Source organism: Dipodomys spectabilis, unplaced genomic scaffold (genome assembly GCF_019054845.1).
Source record: "Dipodomys spectabilis isolate Male_0828 unplaced genomic scaffold, ASM1905484v1 ptg000234l, whole genome shotgun sequence".
Classification (NCBI taxonomy): Eukaryota; Metazoa; Chordata; class Mammalia; order Rodentia; family Heteromyidae; genus Dipodomys; species Dipodomys spectabilis.
The window spans coordinates 7,651,865-7,669,339 of record NW_024870911.1 but is presented as its reverse complement, the minus strand read 5'-3'; the positions used below and the strand labels follow the sequence as shown (position 1 = coordinate 7,669,339).

Below are 17,475 nucleotides of genomic sequence, written 5' to 3'. Positions count from 1 at the left end.
ACTCTTATAATGCTGAATTCACTGCTTCGGTAATAGTAGTTTGTCAGTAACTGCTGGAAGACTACAACATTGCCTCTTCTACAAAGTGAGGTACACTTTTAAGTACATACTTGTCTTACAAGTGATTGGTTTACAAATGTATGCAATAGAATAGGAACTCAAACAGCCTTTCTCTAAAAGAAGGATACTGCTTTGAGAATTTTTAATCTTTTAGGAAATAATATATTAACTATACATAATGTTGGTACAAAATAAGTAACTGGAAAGATGACTAAATGTTCAATGCTATGGAAATGCAGAGTGGAGGAGCAAAACAAATATAATGGTTTCTGGTCAGGTTGGTGGGCTGAGCTACACTTCCAACTTAAAGTCTTTTAATGCTTGCTTTGGGAGAAGGGCCCTGAGGCTTGAGCTAGGCTAACTGAAATCCAAAAATGGGCAGAACTATTGAAAAACTCTGCGTAACAACTAACTCAAAGACAGGCACTAAAACTTGTCAGAAGTTTAGTCAAACTTGACTAAAACTAGTCAGAGGGGAAAGGATAATTTTATGGGATGGATTGTAAAGCTTCATCAACCACCACTATCAATTCTAAAATGTTTATTTACTTATCTTTATTTTGCTTAGTGCAAAACAACAGAAGCATATGTCTTATAGAGGTTATGTGTCACCAGGATCATGTCCCCTTGTTAATCTGTCAGGGAGAATTCTAGCTTCTGTTGATTGTCAGCAATTACTTGACCTGCAGTCTTTGCCTCTGTCATCACACACTTGCTCTCTCTCTCTCTGTGTCTCACACTCTTCTCTCTCTGACCATCTGTGCCCATGCTTTCTCTTTCATAAAGGTGCTAACCATAGTGGATCAGAAGTTTACACCGCTCCAATAAGACTTCCTTGTAATATATGTGACAAACCAATTTCTAAATAAGTTTACAAATTTTCAGTACTAGGGAGTTGGAATGCCAATATGGGAACTTTTACTTTGATTTAAATTTTATTGTAAAGGTGATGCCCAGAGGGGTTACAGTTACATGAGTAGGTAATGAGCACATCCCTTTTTTTTTGACCAGTCCTGGGGCTTGAACTCAGGGCCTGGGCACTGTCCCTGAGCTGCTTTTATTCAAGGCTAGCACTCTACCACTTGAGCTGCAGCGCCACTTCCAGCTTTTTCTGTTTATGTGGTACTGAGGAATCCAACCTAGGGCTTCAAGCATGCTAGGCAAGCACTCTATCACTAAGCCACATTCCCAGCCCCACATTCCTTTTTGAACAGTGTTACCCCCTCCCTCATTTTCTCCCCCCCACTCCCTTCCCCTCAAGTTGTAAAGTTCATTTCCAACATATGTCTAGTTGCATTGGTTCACCCTTTGTCCCACTGTTTCTGTGATTCCCCTTCCCTTCTCCAAATCCTATAAACTTATCTACAAGACAAAGGGTACAGAAATCAAAAACAGTGACAACAAGGAATAAAACAAAGGTGGGGAAGGGGAGAAATAACTGCAAACAGTACAATAATAATAAAAATACCCTCTTGTTTCCATTTCTTGGAGTTCATTTCAATAAGCACCATTTTATATGGTCATATGTACATATATGAATTTTAAGGGGACACATTCAACCTTAAACAAGGAATGGGAGGAAAATGTCTTTCTTCAGAATTCTGAGGAAACAAATTTGTATCAGAGTTTTTCTGAACCAATAGAAATCACTGGATCAGTTGCGTGTCTGGGTGCTCACCCCCAGCGGGGTCTTCATCCTATCAGGAGGTCAGGTGTGTCCATTAGAAAGTCATTTTATTTCGCAGGTGGGTTAGCTCTGGAGTTTACCATAGATAAAGTCAGTGGCAATGTCTGGGTGGGTCAAAAGAAGTGGCGGAGGCTTCCAGACACAAGATGAAAGAGAGCTCAGGTTTCTAATTTACTTTCCCTCCTGGGTCACAGTCATTTCTATGTCACTTGAGGAAGTTGACTTGAGTTTCTGTAAAAGATGACCTTCTTGGGCTGGGAACGTGGCTTAGTGGTAGAATGCTTGTCTAGCATGCATGAAGCCCTGGGTTTGATTCCTCAGTACCACATAAACAGAAAAAGCTGAAGTGGCACTGTGGCTCAAGTGGTAGAGTGCTAGTCTTGAGCAAAAAAAGCTCAGAGACAGTCCCCAGGCCCTGTTCACCCCCATGACCACCACCATCAACAAAAAGATGACCTTCTTCTCCCAGAAAGTAATGACTGAAAACAAATAATGAAAACTAGTCATGTAATGGTACACAAGGGCTTGTTGCATTATTTATATGCTTTCTATAGCCTGAAAATGTTTCCAGTATATAATTACATAATTTAATACAGAAATTAAAACTTGAGCTAACCCTGGAAAGACTGGGAGGATTTTAGAAATGTAGTGATGAGGAAAAAATAGAGGTATAGTTTTAAACATGAATTTTATATCTATGTGCTGCTAGTCCCAGGAGATTAGTAAAACCCAGTCTACCTGGTGGCTGGGAGATACAGAGACTTCCTTTCCCCTCATTGGCCTGCCTGTTGCTTTCCCAGACTGCAGAAGCTGCCATTAGAGAGAAGTCACTGTGTTGGAGCCTGTCTAGGGCTTTCCTCTACAAGATCAAAGATGCTTTCTTCAGATGGGTTTCCTAAACACAGATGAGAAACTACTCATTTCTGGCTCACGAATCGTGTTTGTCAGGTAGGGCAAGCAGGCTGGCAGTGCCCTTGCATCCCCAGGGGAAGGATTTGGTACCATGATGTACTCTGGGAATGGAGAGCCAAGGGGGTGGTGTACACACTGGAGATCTCAATTCCCAGGGCTACGATTAAGTAAGTCTTGTAACTGTGGAAACAGTATTAAAGCTTCAGATTGAAATGGGAAGTGAGATATGAACTGTAGATTAAAAAAAATCACTCACAAAGGCATTCTTGCAAGGAGATAAAAGCTGCGCTTTGGAAACAAAAACTTAAGACAACCTAACTCAAGTGAAGAAGTGAGTGGAAGTAATTAGGAGCAATGGAAAGCATCTGGCTGGCTACAGCAAAACATTTTGAATAATTTTCTTCAGTCCTCTGTTTGCCTGTGAAAAGTCTCATTGATCCCAGAGTACATGCATGCATTTCTAACTTCCCCATAAAATAGTAGGCTAAAATATAGTCTTAAAAAGCCCACATGTATGTAGCTGGGAGCTGGCAGTTCACGCCTGTTATCCTAGCTCAGCAGGCTAAGATCTGACGATCACGGTTCAAAGCCAGCCTGGACAGAAAAGTCTGTGAGACTCTCATCTCCAGTTAAGCACCAGAAAACCAGAAGTGGTATTTGAAGATCTAATATGTTCCAGATATTGCATATGAGGTTAATTTGGGCAAACAAAGGATTCTTGATAAAATGAGAAGTTATTTCAGACAAAATGAAAGTATGTAGCTTCTTGTAGTATATGGCTGCCTCCTTTTCTGTGAATATCTCATAGTCACCTCCAAGTTTTTGTAATCTTGTATGTATGTATGTATGTATATTTATGTGTTTAGCTGTCCTGAGGTTTTCACTTAAAGCTTTTTGCTTCAAGTGCTCTACCATTTGAATCGCCCCCTCAACTTTTCATTGTAATTGTTGTTTTTCTTTTTGATAGAGTCTTGAGCTTTTTGCCCAGAGTTGGCTTCAGACCACAGTCTTCCCACCTATGTCTCATAAGTAAGATAATCCCCCATAGCTGGGATTATAGGCATAAACTATTATGTCAGATTCCAGAATCATTCTTATATTGTTAGGTTTTTATGATATTTGTATTTTATATAACGAAGAGTTCACAGACTTCTGAATAATTGAAGTACATGAGCGTATGCTTGTGAAAGTAAAGTGTTTTCACACTGAAGTAGTCAAGGATAAAGGAGTCTTCTATACTCTCTTCCTCTCTTCCCTCTTCTACTTGCTGGATGGGCCTAATGTGACCCTCATGCTGCATTGATAGAGCTTGAAAAGGATGATACCTGATCTTCAAACCAGCACATCAAGCATAAACCATCATCTGACAGCCCTCGGTAAACAGTGACATGAGTTAAAAATAAACTTTCATCATATTAATAGATGGAAATAGTATGATAGCATTTACCTTGCTGAATATACAATCATCCTATCCACAGGTGACTGTTTCCAAATAGGGAAACCCACGTGGGTCTTAAAATAGGCAGATTTTGTATCTATCTATGCTCAACTTCCTTAAATAAATAGTCCAGTATTTGTATATAACCTCCACACATCCATCTATTTCAAATCATCCCTAATTACTTGCAATATCTAATATACTGTAAACACTGGGATACTATATTGTTTAGGAAATAATGACCAGAAAATAAGTCTATTTATATTCAATAGAGACAAGTTTTTTTCCAAGTATTTTCCATCCACAGTTGGTCCAAAGGAAGATATGGAAACTTTGCATATGGATGCTACTATATTCTGTAGTTCCTATAATTCTATAGTTTGTTATATACTCAAATGGATTTCAGTGCCTATGATCATTTTTATTAAAAAGGATGTCACCCTTCATGAATTCTTTATTTTGATGTATCTCTTATTTAGCTGAATTTCACGACCACTTTCAAGTAAGACTCATGAGTGCTGTATTTCCTGAGGCATTATACATTTGAGATTGCATTTATGGTGCCTTTAACAATAAGTAGCAGCTTGGCTGGTATTAAATTCTTTACTCATTCTCTATTTTTACTTTGTGCCTTTGAACTCTGCTGCTATTATTTTAATACCTTCCGGCACTGGAAGTTGCTGTGAAAAATATTCTGGCTTGAGGCTGCAAGTCTTGCAGATAACTCACTTTTTCTGTCTGTAATCTCATAGCACTCTTCATCTTTAAAGTTAAGAAAATTTCCTATGCTATTGCAACGACCTTGTAATCTGTAGATTCTGAATTGATTTCAGAAACATTTTCTTCTATTAATACACTTGAATAATCTTTTCTCTAAATATGTTGGTCTTATTTATAAGGATGTCAGTTATGTAATTATATATTCTTTGCTTTTCACCCTAACCACATTATTTTATTTACATTTTCTCTACTGCTCATATGCCTTTATTTAATTGAAATTTCCTTCATTATGTGTTCTATGGTTCTTACCTGTTTTAAGTAGAATATATTCTGTTTGTTTTGTTTCTAGAGAGGTTTTGGTTTCTCATATGTTTTTACTGTTATTTTGGTTTATCTTCTGAGTTCTGCTAGCTTAGTTTTTGTTTGTTTGTTTTTGTTTTGTTTTTGAGGGGGGGCAATACTGAGGCTTGAACTCAGTTGAGGCTTGAACTCAATTGAGACTTAACACAGCCAGTCAAGTGCTCTACCACTTAACTACACACTCATTTCCTTCTAGCTTGGCCTTTAAATGGCTTCCTAGACAGGTGAACTAGTCAACTGAATACAACTTTCTCAAAGCAGAGTCCTGAACTCTAGCCAGGTATTGACTTTCTTGTTTTAAATAGGAAATGATTCTAAAATATTTGTTTACAATTTTTTGTATGTTTTAATTTTTTCACTTTTTCTTTGCTTTTAAAATCAATGATTTTCTGTCATATTTAAATTCATCATGTAGGCATACAGGGCACTGCTTTCTCTGGCTTCTGCTAGTCTAAACCTCATATAACATGGCTCTGAGACCCTTCCTTCCCTTCCTTCCTTCCTTCCTTCCTTCCTTTCTTCCTTCCTTCCTTCCTTCCTTCCTTCCTGTCTATTCTGGGACTTAAACTCAAGACCTATATTTTTTAGACAGGAATTTTACCATGGAGCCATGTCTGCAGCACAAGCTTTTTAGCTGTTTGAAGCCCATTTTGAATTAGTTGAAGTCAATGAGCTGTGAACATATTGGTTGTAAATCAAATTCATGCTTAGACTGTGTTATTGTCCATTTTCTGTGACTAACTTATAAACATATACATTTATATTTCTAATTATAAAAATTTGTAATGCTCATGATAGAAAACCAAGAAAATACAGTAACAGGAAAAATATTCGTAATTGTTTATCCTATTATCTTGAGATAAAAATTGGGGTGACTTTTGGTATTCTTTTTTCTGATTCATAGGCTATGATATACAATCAAATATATATATCTATATAAATACATTACTTATATCCATGCTAATATACATATATTAATATAACAACTATCAAATTCTACTGCTTTCTTCTTCCCATGAGTTTCCCAGAGGAAACTCTTACCCATTAATCTGGACGTTTTATTTTTGTGTGGCAGCAGCTCCAATTTAGTAATACTGTTCCTTTTTTGGCTTCCCCAGCGGAGCAGAAGTGACCTGTATATTTGTGCATTTGCAATAAGATCCTGGGGGTGTTGAGCTCTCTGCTTTTCTTTTGGGGTCTGCTTGCCTGTACTGATTATAATCTGGTCTGCTCCTTACAAATGGCAAAGTAAGTTATAAAGGCTGTTTCTGTGTCTAGTGGGTACAGCTGTCTAAGAAAAAGATGCAGCTATGGAAGAATATCATTGTCAGGTGCCTAAGGCACTTCTCCTGTAGCTCTGAAAACAAGAAAACTTGCCTTCCCATCTCCACAGGCCTGTTTCCTTGGTCTTCTGTAGCCTGGAAAGCGATGTGCTATTTTTTAGTCCACTCAGACACAAACATATGGTAGCACCAGAAACCCAGACATTACCCTTCTTCCTTAAGAAAATAAACAAGGAAAAAAAGGCTCTTTCTCTTCATTTATTTCTTGGTTGGCTTTGGTTGCAGCATGAAAATCTACTGAGACAGAAGGGTCTGAAGAAAATCAAGATGTATGGTATTATAGAAGTCAGGAGTAGAGGATTTCCACAAAGGTTTGTTGGTGAAGCCAAATGCATTTGGTTAAAGAAGAAATAGAGCTGGAAAAAGTATATGAGATTAGTTCATAAGGAAGTAAATGGTGGCCTTGGTCTGTGATTTTCGGTGTATTTCCTTGTGTGATTAGAGGTTCCCTGCAAGTCCTGGGAAAGTAGCAGGGTGTAGCTATATGGGCACAACATGCTCAACTGCAGACTTCCTTCTATCCCAGAGTCACATAATGATTTTAAAGTGCTGCTACAACAGGATACTTAATAAACTAACATTGACATGCTATTAGTATATGATGACACTTCTAAGAAGGAGTAGAATGAGGTAAAATGAACCCAAACCAATTCTTTGCTCAGGGCAAATGTGGATGATGTGCAGAGAGAAATCTTTTTGTTCTCAAATTATAAGAAATTTGACATTTGTACTACTCCAATAACATGTCAGTTTTCCATCTGAAGAAACCACACCAGTGACAAGCCATTTCTTTTAACACATTAACATAAAACTATGATAGAGTACTATTGCCTTACCCACTTGAGTTTCTCATACTTGCTGTTGTAGACACAAAATCCCAGTAGTTATGGGCTACAAAAATAATTGATCAGCTAATTAAAACATTTCATGGAGGAGCTCAATGCATATTGGTAATGAATGAGAAAAAATATGAATTTCTTGCTTAAGAAGGATAAGATATGGTGGACAAAGACAATATTTAGAAGCTTTTTGGATTTTTTGTTTGTTTTTTGGTGCCAGTACTGGAGCTTGAACTTAGGGCCTGGGTGCTTACTGTCCTTTGGATTTTCTTGCTCAATTCTTGGTACTCTACCACTGAGCCACATCTCCACTTAGGAGCTTCTTGAATTTTGTGCTCACATCTTTACAGGCTTTTGGCTATTTTGTTTTCCAAATTAGTAGGGAAACAGGACAACTTAAATAATTGTATTGTGTTTTTGTATTTTAAAATTAGATGAGACAATGCCAAAGGAGACTGTGTTTTACTATCAAAGAATCATTAAGAGCACAGGGGTTAGAAAGATGAACTTGGGCTCAAACTTGGACTATGCAGACTTGTTCTAATTATTAACTCTTAGTTTCTCCATCTGTCCAGTGGGGATAACTACTGTTTTTTTTTATCATGATAATAACTTATGTATATAGAGCTACATAAATAGTTAGATATGAAATAGGTAGATATAGTTAGAAATAGATATGAAATAGGCAATAGTACTGTATCAATTTTATGTTAATGTGTTAAAAGAAATGGCTTGTTACTAGTGTGGTTTCTTCAGATGGAAAACTGACATGTTATTGGTGTAGTACAAGACATACTCAGTAAAATTTGCTTGAAGATACAAATTTACTATTTATTGATGTTGAAAACAATTTCTGCTTCTCTGGATATTCTCTGGATATTTAGAACAAAGGAAGATGGAGCAGCAAATTCCTTGATTAAATGAAGGACTGGAGCTTTTTGCTTGAACAGTAAATAGTATGAGTCAGGGAGAAGTGGCTTGATTGGATTTGCAGTGTTTACATTTACTGATGTTTACATCTATCCAGGAGCTGTAGTCAAAAGTCAATCTAGCAATCTAGGCCAGAGGACAAGGCAATGGTCCAAACAAGTTAGATGAAACAAACTGATCAGATTTTGGAGAGAATACATATGGAAGACTACTGATAGAAGTAGTAAGCTTTAAGAAGGCTTTTGTTTTGTTTTTTACTTCTGAATTTTTGTTTTTCTCAGGGCTTCATCCTGCCCCTTTGAACCATGTCTGCTACGAACACTCCAAGTTCCAAAGTGTACAGAAGATTCTTTATAGATGTTGAATTAAATACATATTGTTCCTTTCCTTTTTCCTACCATTACAAATTAAATATCAACAACAGATGAGAGTCAACTTAGCCATTTAGGTTAGAATCCCTTAGCTTATTCATTTGAAAGGCTTTTTGCCCCTTCATTTTATTAATATTTCTCCTCTATTTCAATATTATCTCTTAATTAGTGTCCCCTTTCACATCTCATAATAATATTCTTGTGAGAAAAAAAACAACTTAACTTTTGCTTTCAAGGACTCCTAAAATTGAGCAGTTCAAAGAAGACCTTCCTATGCATTGTTCTGAAAACTGTAAATTCTATGTAATTTGGAATATGGTTGCATTATTATAATTAACTATTTTTAAAGATCACTAAATAGTAATGGTCTTGACTTTCTAGATCACACATTTCCTGGAGGAGATAAAGCTCTCATGAATCATCAAATAATACTCTATTTTTTTAAATACTACCATTATCATGCTTTGTGATTTTTGCATTCATTTATACTTGTGAAATACTTTTATAAAAGTTACAAACACATGCATACATAATATAGACAGAGGTCTAATACAAAATGCTTCAGAGACAAGAAAAAATAATCACGATTTAACCACGACTAGATATTATCCTGGGTACAGTAAACAAGTATAATAGCAAGTTACTTGCTTTTAACAGTTTTCAAAGCTTATTGTTATATGTTCCACCTTCATCTCCTTTGATTTTGTTTCCTATTTTGTACCCGATGTTATTTATTTCTCAGTTATTCTGATTCTTGTGTTCTTTTTCAATTTCCCATAAATGGTTCCTCTCTCTTTCCTTCAGTATTTCTCATCTTGAAGGTAGAACACAGCAGCCAGGACCTGAGCGATAGAGGCTGGAATTGGGGCTAAGCCAAAAGCTAGCATGGACAGAAGCCCAGCAATTTGGCAAAGCTTTGAAAAATAGAGGTCAAAAGATGTCTGTTTCTACATACAGTCCCAACAAGATGACCAAACTCTGACGATCACTGCCACAACTATCTGTAGTCATGGAGCTTTCCTGAAGGGACAGAGGGGACATCCACTATATCTAATTAACATTGAGACCAAACTCACTTCTAAGGGCTGTTTCAGGCTGCTTATAAATAGATGGCCAATGACCAAACCACAATCTTTCAACTTCCCCCAACTTTGCTTCCTTAGTCATAAGTTGATATTTTTCCCAAGCCATCATATATAGAAACACCAAATCAAAAAAAATAAATAAAAAATCAATCCATACTGGTCATTGGTACTTGATCCCAGATGATATGGAGAGAGAAAGAAAGAGAGAGGGAAAGAGATGGTGAGAGGTCTCCCTTTTATTTATTTTTAGTTAGTTTTATTTTTTTGGTGGGTCGTGGGGCCTGAACTCTGGGCCTGGGCACTGTGCCTCAGCTCTTCAGCTCAAGGCTAGCACTCTACCACTTGAGCCACAGTGCCACTTCCTCCCTTTTGTTTTAATATGCTTCCATTCCATCAACAGAAGTATATTATTTCAGGACATGAAAGTTGATCCCATGTAAAAGCCCGAGCCCTGATGAGCTGGGAGGCCACACAAGCTCTGAACCAGTCTGATCACAAGGGTGGTTTGGAGTCTTACACTCCATGGAAGGATGTCATCAATACACTTTTATTTTGATTCTCTCCATGAAGGAGTTTATGTTTCACTTCAGTGACTGTAATAGGATTCTGTTTTTACTCTTCTGGTGAACTACACAATCCTCTGAGAAAATGAGCTGAAGTTTACTGACATGTGTTTTTTTTTTTTTTCTTGAGATGTAAATAAAAATGCTATGATTTAAAGTCCTTTCAACTTTTCTTCTTGGTAATCTTGATGTTTCTGTCACGGTGGGAACTAACAATTTTCTGCATAACTAAAAGTGAATAAAGATGAGGCGGAATAAGTGTTAGTCAGTGTTTTTGTGGTCCTTTCATCAGCAGAAGGCTATGGCAAAATAATACTAAGCGTATAATTTTCTGTCATGTGTTATTTTAGTGATTAGCACCTCCAGAGCCTTCTCATTGCTAGAAAAGCAAGATGCTGAGGGATGTGGTGTGAAGTTTAACTTTAATGCACAGACAACTTCAGCCTATCATTACTTCCCAGTCCTTACGGAGACAACTTTTTTTTTTCCTTTTAGCGTGATTTGGGGGCCATGGTATTTATGGGGATTGTTCTATGGCCAACTTAACTATTAATTACTAAATGCTCAATAGGTACATGCATTGATCAGGAAAACAAAGGAGACTATATATAGCTTTGTCTTCCTTGTTACTGCTAAATATAGAAATGACTAATTTTATATTACTAAATAGAGCATCAACCATTAACTGAGAAACTTGTTATAGTAATTTAAAAACTAAAGCTAAGGCTTTAAGATGTAGGGAAAGGTATTTGGAGTATATAAAATTATGAAGCCATATCTTCTTAAAAATCTTCCATTTCTATTAAGCGAAACATTTCAGGAATTGAAGCTTCTTCATTAAAAAGTATATAGGCAGAAGATATTCAAATAGAATGACTGAAATCTTTTTTTTTCTCTGTAGTCCAATGTCTTAAATCCTGTTTTGAATTTTTTTCCAGTTCTTCATTTGGCATTATTATCTATTCATGTCCCACATCAGAGATGTGCTCAACAAAGAAAATCTGGCAGCTCTATGTTTTGTGTGAAATAGAGCTTGACTTTTTGAATCCAGTGATTTATCTGGGCCATCTAGCTGACTGCTTTTTGCAATATTGAATCAGATGGGAAGTTAATTCAATTTTATTATTAAGATGGATGGAAATGCCAGATGCATCATTTTTGACATTGTTATTCAACCAAGGACCACAGATAAAATTCAAAATTATATATAACTTTGTATCAAATGCTAGAACCACTATATTATTTTCAAACGCTCACACTAAATTCTCATTTTTTTAAATCTCTGTATGCCTGGAACTTCATATAATACCAAATGCACAGTAGGAACCAAATATACATTTTTTAAAATGAACTTCTGTCGAACTGAATGTTTTGTGCATTTTTTCACCTGAACATTTCATCTTCCATAGAGATGGACTAATGAATTCATATGTTATTTTTAATGAGAGCCATAATTCTTATGAGGACAGCTAAGATGAAATAAGAAGGTTCTCAATTTACCAAAGGAAAAACAACAAAGCTGCCATTCCCAGCTGGGAATAATTCATATCAGCAACTTTCATTCACTGGTCCTCACATCAGATTATAATAGGAGATACTGACTAATCTTTTAGCAATAATCTGGATGTAAAGACCTGGTCAAAATCTAAACTTGGTAACTTAACCCCACTTGACCCTTCTCTGGCTTTATTTTCTTATTTTTCCAAATGCACTTTAAATAAATAAAAAATATATGCTCTCCTTAATGTCTTTTCTAAATAAAAAGTAAGTTTACATTTGATACGAGCTGTAGGGGGGAGGTTTTGGTGGGGTAAATTGTGACATTTGCACACATGCTTATGATATAGTCTAGTCAATCTCAACCATGTATCAAGTCTCCTCTTTTCCAAATACTCAATACTTTTTTGTAAATAGAAACGCTAAGTTCTGTTCAAGTGGATGCATTTGTAATTCTGCTCTTTGAGGTGGATATACATTGTTTAAGAGACTCCTTATATGTCTTCACTATTAAGACATGTTGAATAAGTGCGTAGTATTGCCCTTTAATTTCAGACTTTGAGGCTTAAGCTATTTCCCTAGGTATCCCTAAGATTCTCTGCTGACTCACTTGAACATGCAGCCAGTAGCAAATACAGACATTAATCGCAATGTTTACTCTCCCAAGCTCACAGTATCACACAGACCACCCTACACCTTACCTATAGTGAAGGATTCTCTTACCTGCTTGGAAATTGACTGGCTGTTGTGACGCATTCGACTTCCATTTGTACTCTCCTTTGTGTTATTTCCTCACTACAGCAAGTCACACTGAGGATAAAGCTTTCTAAGCTCTCGAGCAGAGAGAAAGCCTCATTTAGTCACCTGGAGGTAACTGCCTGCTACTATTTCTAGAGACATTGCTGATCCCAGGTCTACAGTAGCGCCTGTGCTTTCCCAGGAGGCACCTCAGGTGCTGGCTGTTTCAATAGTCTACTAGCATTGAAATTCACGGTGTTATTTTTTTCATGGTAATTAACAAAGCTGTAAGATGAGAACTTTATGGATTTCAGTCAAGGTAGGTTGCTGTTGCATGAGGGACTTCCCAGTGAGCCGCCCCCCCCCCCCTCCACCTTTTTTTTTGACTGGAAAAGAAAACTGGATATTCATAAGGTATTTGCATAATAAATGTGAAGTTCCTTGAAAAGGTCTAGGATTTCCATCACAAGTTTCCTATGAGGTGCTAGGGGATATACAGATGTCTCATCTTAGTGAACCTCACCACAACTTAGAAGCAGAGATTGTTATTCATCTTTTTTTTACTGATGGAGAAATTTCAGTGATTTGTGTAGAGTTCAAGTAAGGAATCTGGGCTGGACTGATTTTGAAATACATTATTCCCCACTCCCTATCATGCTACGTACATACTATTCTGATTTAACACAGATGGATTTTAGATAGATGATTGTTGGAATTAGTAGTAGTAGGAAAATATTTGTCTGAAAGAATGGAACAAAACCTTAATTATGTGTACTCTACAGGAGGCAAAGTAAATAGACTTTAAAAAATACAAGTGCAATAGTACACTCTTTAGAGTCTAAAAAATGTTTGTGACCTTGATCTTACCTAATGGCCTAATTCCCTACCTGTAAATTTATCTTAATGAAATGACTTCAATAAATGAAAAGTAAGTAGGCACAAAGATTTTCTTTACAACATTAGAGTAGGAAAAAATCAGAAGCAACTTAAACGCACATCAATAACCCAAAGGATAAGTAAATTATGGCACATCAGTGGGAGCTAATTGTCTAATTTTCCCTCTTCCTGAAACATTTATTTACCTTCTTATTGGGTCTTCTTAATCTGCCTTTAAATGTGCCATGATATTTCTCATATTAAACCGAAAGCCAAACAAATAAAAAAGTCCTCCTCCTCCAGCTACCATTCCTTTTTGTTACTTTAGTCTCAAACAAAACCTCACATTACCCATATTTCATTTTTTCCTTCCTCTTCCTATGAACTCATATTGTAGACAGTCTTGGAACAATGGGAAGGTCCCTGTGTGTCAGGTCTAGCCTCTCATTCTAATGAACACAAATAAAAATAACTAAAATGTAGGAAAGGAGTTTAATCAAAATGGCCATTTGGGGAAGAAGGAAATTAAACATTTTAGCTTAGCTTCTGAGTATTGACTTGAACTTCTGGCTTAACCAGAGTCAGAATTGGGGGATAGGGATAATTAAACAGCCTCTGTTCAACTGTGGTCTGGTGGATCATGATCACCATTCTGGCCCTGTAAAATGGCCCTAGAGGCATCCTTACACTCAAGAAACAATCTGGTTTCCAGGAGAGGATTGCCCTTGCTTAAAGTGGGTAATGTCATCATGGACTGATCACCTGTGAGGCTATGTTCTTCCTGGAATGCAAGGTGACTGCAATGTTAGGGCAATGACTACAGACTTTCAGGGGTCTGAGAAAGGATGTAGTCAAAGCTAAGGTAACATACTTTAGTGACCCTTCCTCCGTTTTTAGATACACACTCTTTGAATGATTACTATGTCTACATGCAGAGTTAAGGAGGAGACACGGGAGCATGAGGCAGAGATGTCAGCTTCCATCCTGGCATTCTTGTGCCTACAAATGAAGAGTCAATGAGAGCCTAATGAGAAGTCAGTAGTTTGTAGCACTAACTCCTTCTAAGTAACCATTACAGTACTGGCTAAATGAGCACTGTACTGTACAAAGTACAATATCTAGTGGTCAGTCCTCTATTCTCATCTTGGTCTGTCAGCAGACTTGGACACAGACCTTTCCTTCTTCTCCTTGATGCTCTCCCCTTATTAGGTCTTCCGGATACCTGATTTTCTTCGGGTTGGCTGTTCCTTTTCAAGTCTACTTTATTTCTCTTTACCTTTGGGATAGCCCATGGTTCAAGGCTTGGTTTATTCTGTTTCTCTAAACTACAGCCTCAAATTAACCAGGGACCCTCCCTTCTTCAGAATTCAAGCTTGCCCATACAATTGCATACTTGACATACTTGACTAACTTCATCTTTTCCACATTCAACCCCTGACTCCTGCCCTGCCCACTTCTTCACCAAATCTGTTCCTCTTCATTTCTCATCCTCAGCCTAAACTGGCAACCCTTTATCTATGTGTTCAGGTTAAAACCAACCAACCAATCTGCGCTCACTTGCTCAGTACATATACTAAAAAAAAAAAAAAAAAAAAAACCAAAAAACACACACAAAAAATGAACGACAACAAAAACTCCAAACCTCATTCTAATCATCTTTCTTTCTTTCAAATCCGACAGTTGGTAATTAAATAAGCTCCTCCTTTGAACAATATTCCAAATAAGGTCAGTTCTGCTCATGTCTACCACTGTACCCTAATTTCCACACTAATTGACATCCTATTCTCTTTCTCTCTCTGCCCTGCACAGATGATTTTCCTCACAGAGCTAGAACAAATTATCATTATATAACTTAGGCAGATTTGAACTCATAATCTTCCCACAGCCTCCCTAGTGTCTGGCTCAGAATGACTTTGTTTTTCTAGCCATACATCAGATCATGGCAGTACTTTCCTAAATCTTCTGGGTGATTTTTTACTCTTATTTACAAAGCAACTTTACCATCTGACAGGGCCTACTTGGTCTTCCTAACAGCAGCTCTTTGCCTCCCATCTTCCATTACCCTTCCTTTTATTCTTTAAATACATCCAGGTCCCTGTGGCCTCAGGTGTTGGTCTGGACTATCTCACTGTTAGAAATGCTCTTCCTCAGACATCTGCAGGGCTCAGTCATTTGCTCTATTTGAGTTTCGGCTCTAGCACTGCCTTGGCAGAAATGCTTTCACCTAACCAGATTATTTTAAATATCATCTTGCATGTCACTGTCTCCTTCTTTACCCCGTGTGATGACTTTTCTCACTGCACATTTCATCTGTGACATGTTACAGAGTACCTACTAGAAGGAATGATTTGGGAAGTTTTGCTTCCTGATGATCCATAGTATCTAGACAACACTTGGCTCATGGCAAAGGCTCAAGAAATATCTTTTGAATGAATGAACAAAGCAGATCTGCAATTGATTAGTGGGGAAAATAAGCATAATTCAAAGTAAAGTATATACTTGTGTAACTACATAAGGATGTTAAGGTATATGATGATAGAAAACATTAAAAATAGTTGTAGTTGATGGAATGTGAGTAAAACGTTATATTGTTGTGTGACTTTCAAAGACTTTTAAACTATAAAATTACCATGTATATCTGAGAAATTATAGCAGTTGACAGTTACAGTGAATATAACTGGTCTTTTAGAGGAATGAGTAGCTTCAACTACATGTATGGGAGGAAAATAACCACCGTGATTCCAGAGTTAATACCATCCTTGTTACATCTGAACATTATCTCCCATTCTGTATCATCCACCAGTTAAGTTCAACAACTTTGAGTCAGCTATCTAATCCGAAGCATAGCTCTTCTACTTAATAGGTACATGAACTTGACCTCTAGGGTCAAGTCCTTATCTGAGGGGACATGGTAATTGACCTACGGTAGAGTGTTAAGGAGAGTGTTAATTGATATAATACTTTAAAGTGTATAGTTTGTTGTCTGGAACCTAATACATACTTAATAACTGTTATTCATTATTTGAGTTACTACTAACCTAGAAAGATATAATTGCTCCCATTTTACAGATAAGGACATTGAAATTCAAGGAATTTCTTACCCCAATCCAATTTCCCTACTACGACCACCATTGTGCAGAAACTAGGAAAGGTTGTTGCTTATGCTGGAAAAGCATGCTTGGTTTCTTATCTAGATCATAATTAACCAATAGTTGCATCTCATAAGTGATGTGAATTTCAAAATTTTGCTTTGCTGTTAGTTTATTTATAATGTAGACAATAAAGGATAGTGACTTTCAAAATAATTTCAAACTTTTAAGTTTTAAGTAACTTAAAGTGGTCACATAAGGCATATATATTAAGAAAACACTACATTATGTATATGTACTGACTTCTATTATGGGTCACAAGTGAATTTTATTTTCTCACTAGTGAATGACCTAACAATGTTTGAAGAAATGTGGGAGAAGCAGGTAATGAGTTTAGCTAGGTACATTGTCCTTAGACGACCTCACAGGTACCACAGGCAGATTCTGACGTTTCTGTGGAAGCTTTTTAATTCAGATGCAAACACATTTTTGAGACATATTGTGTAAAAGATGTTTATTGAGAAATCTAGTTGCAAACAATATAGAACTAATGTGAAAGTGACTACTTCACATGATCATGTAACCACCTGAATATTGAGAAAGGTCTGGCATAACCAGAATTTCCCCACGCTGGAAAATAGTTGTGTGTCTATTTCTATGAGTAACAAAGGAAGGAGCACCTTGACAAAGAATCTCTCCTGAGAGAAGTGAGGGCTGTGTCTCCAAAAAGGGGCTTCCGGATATGGAGTCTGTTAAGTGGATATAAGGAGTGAAATGAAAGGGAAGTGAAGAGTAAAGCAAGTTCAGACTTGCCCCAGGACTCTGGAGGAATGAAGCTGAAACAAAGACAAACCACACTCCTAAAACACACACACACACACACACACACACACACACACACACACACACACACACACACACACTCACACACACCAAAACCACTGTATTTGGGTACTTAATGTAACCA

General features: G+C 37.0%; 1 protein-coding gene across 2 annotated transcripts in view; it reads right to left on the bottom strand.

The window, feature by feature from the left end:
• The window catches only part of Ptprr (protein tyrosine phosphatase receptor type R), a 213,882-nt gene that overhangs the window by 106,161 nt on the left and 90,246 nt on the right, over positions 1 to 17,475 (bottom strand). The window lies entirely within an intron of this gene.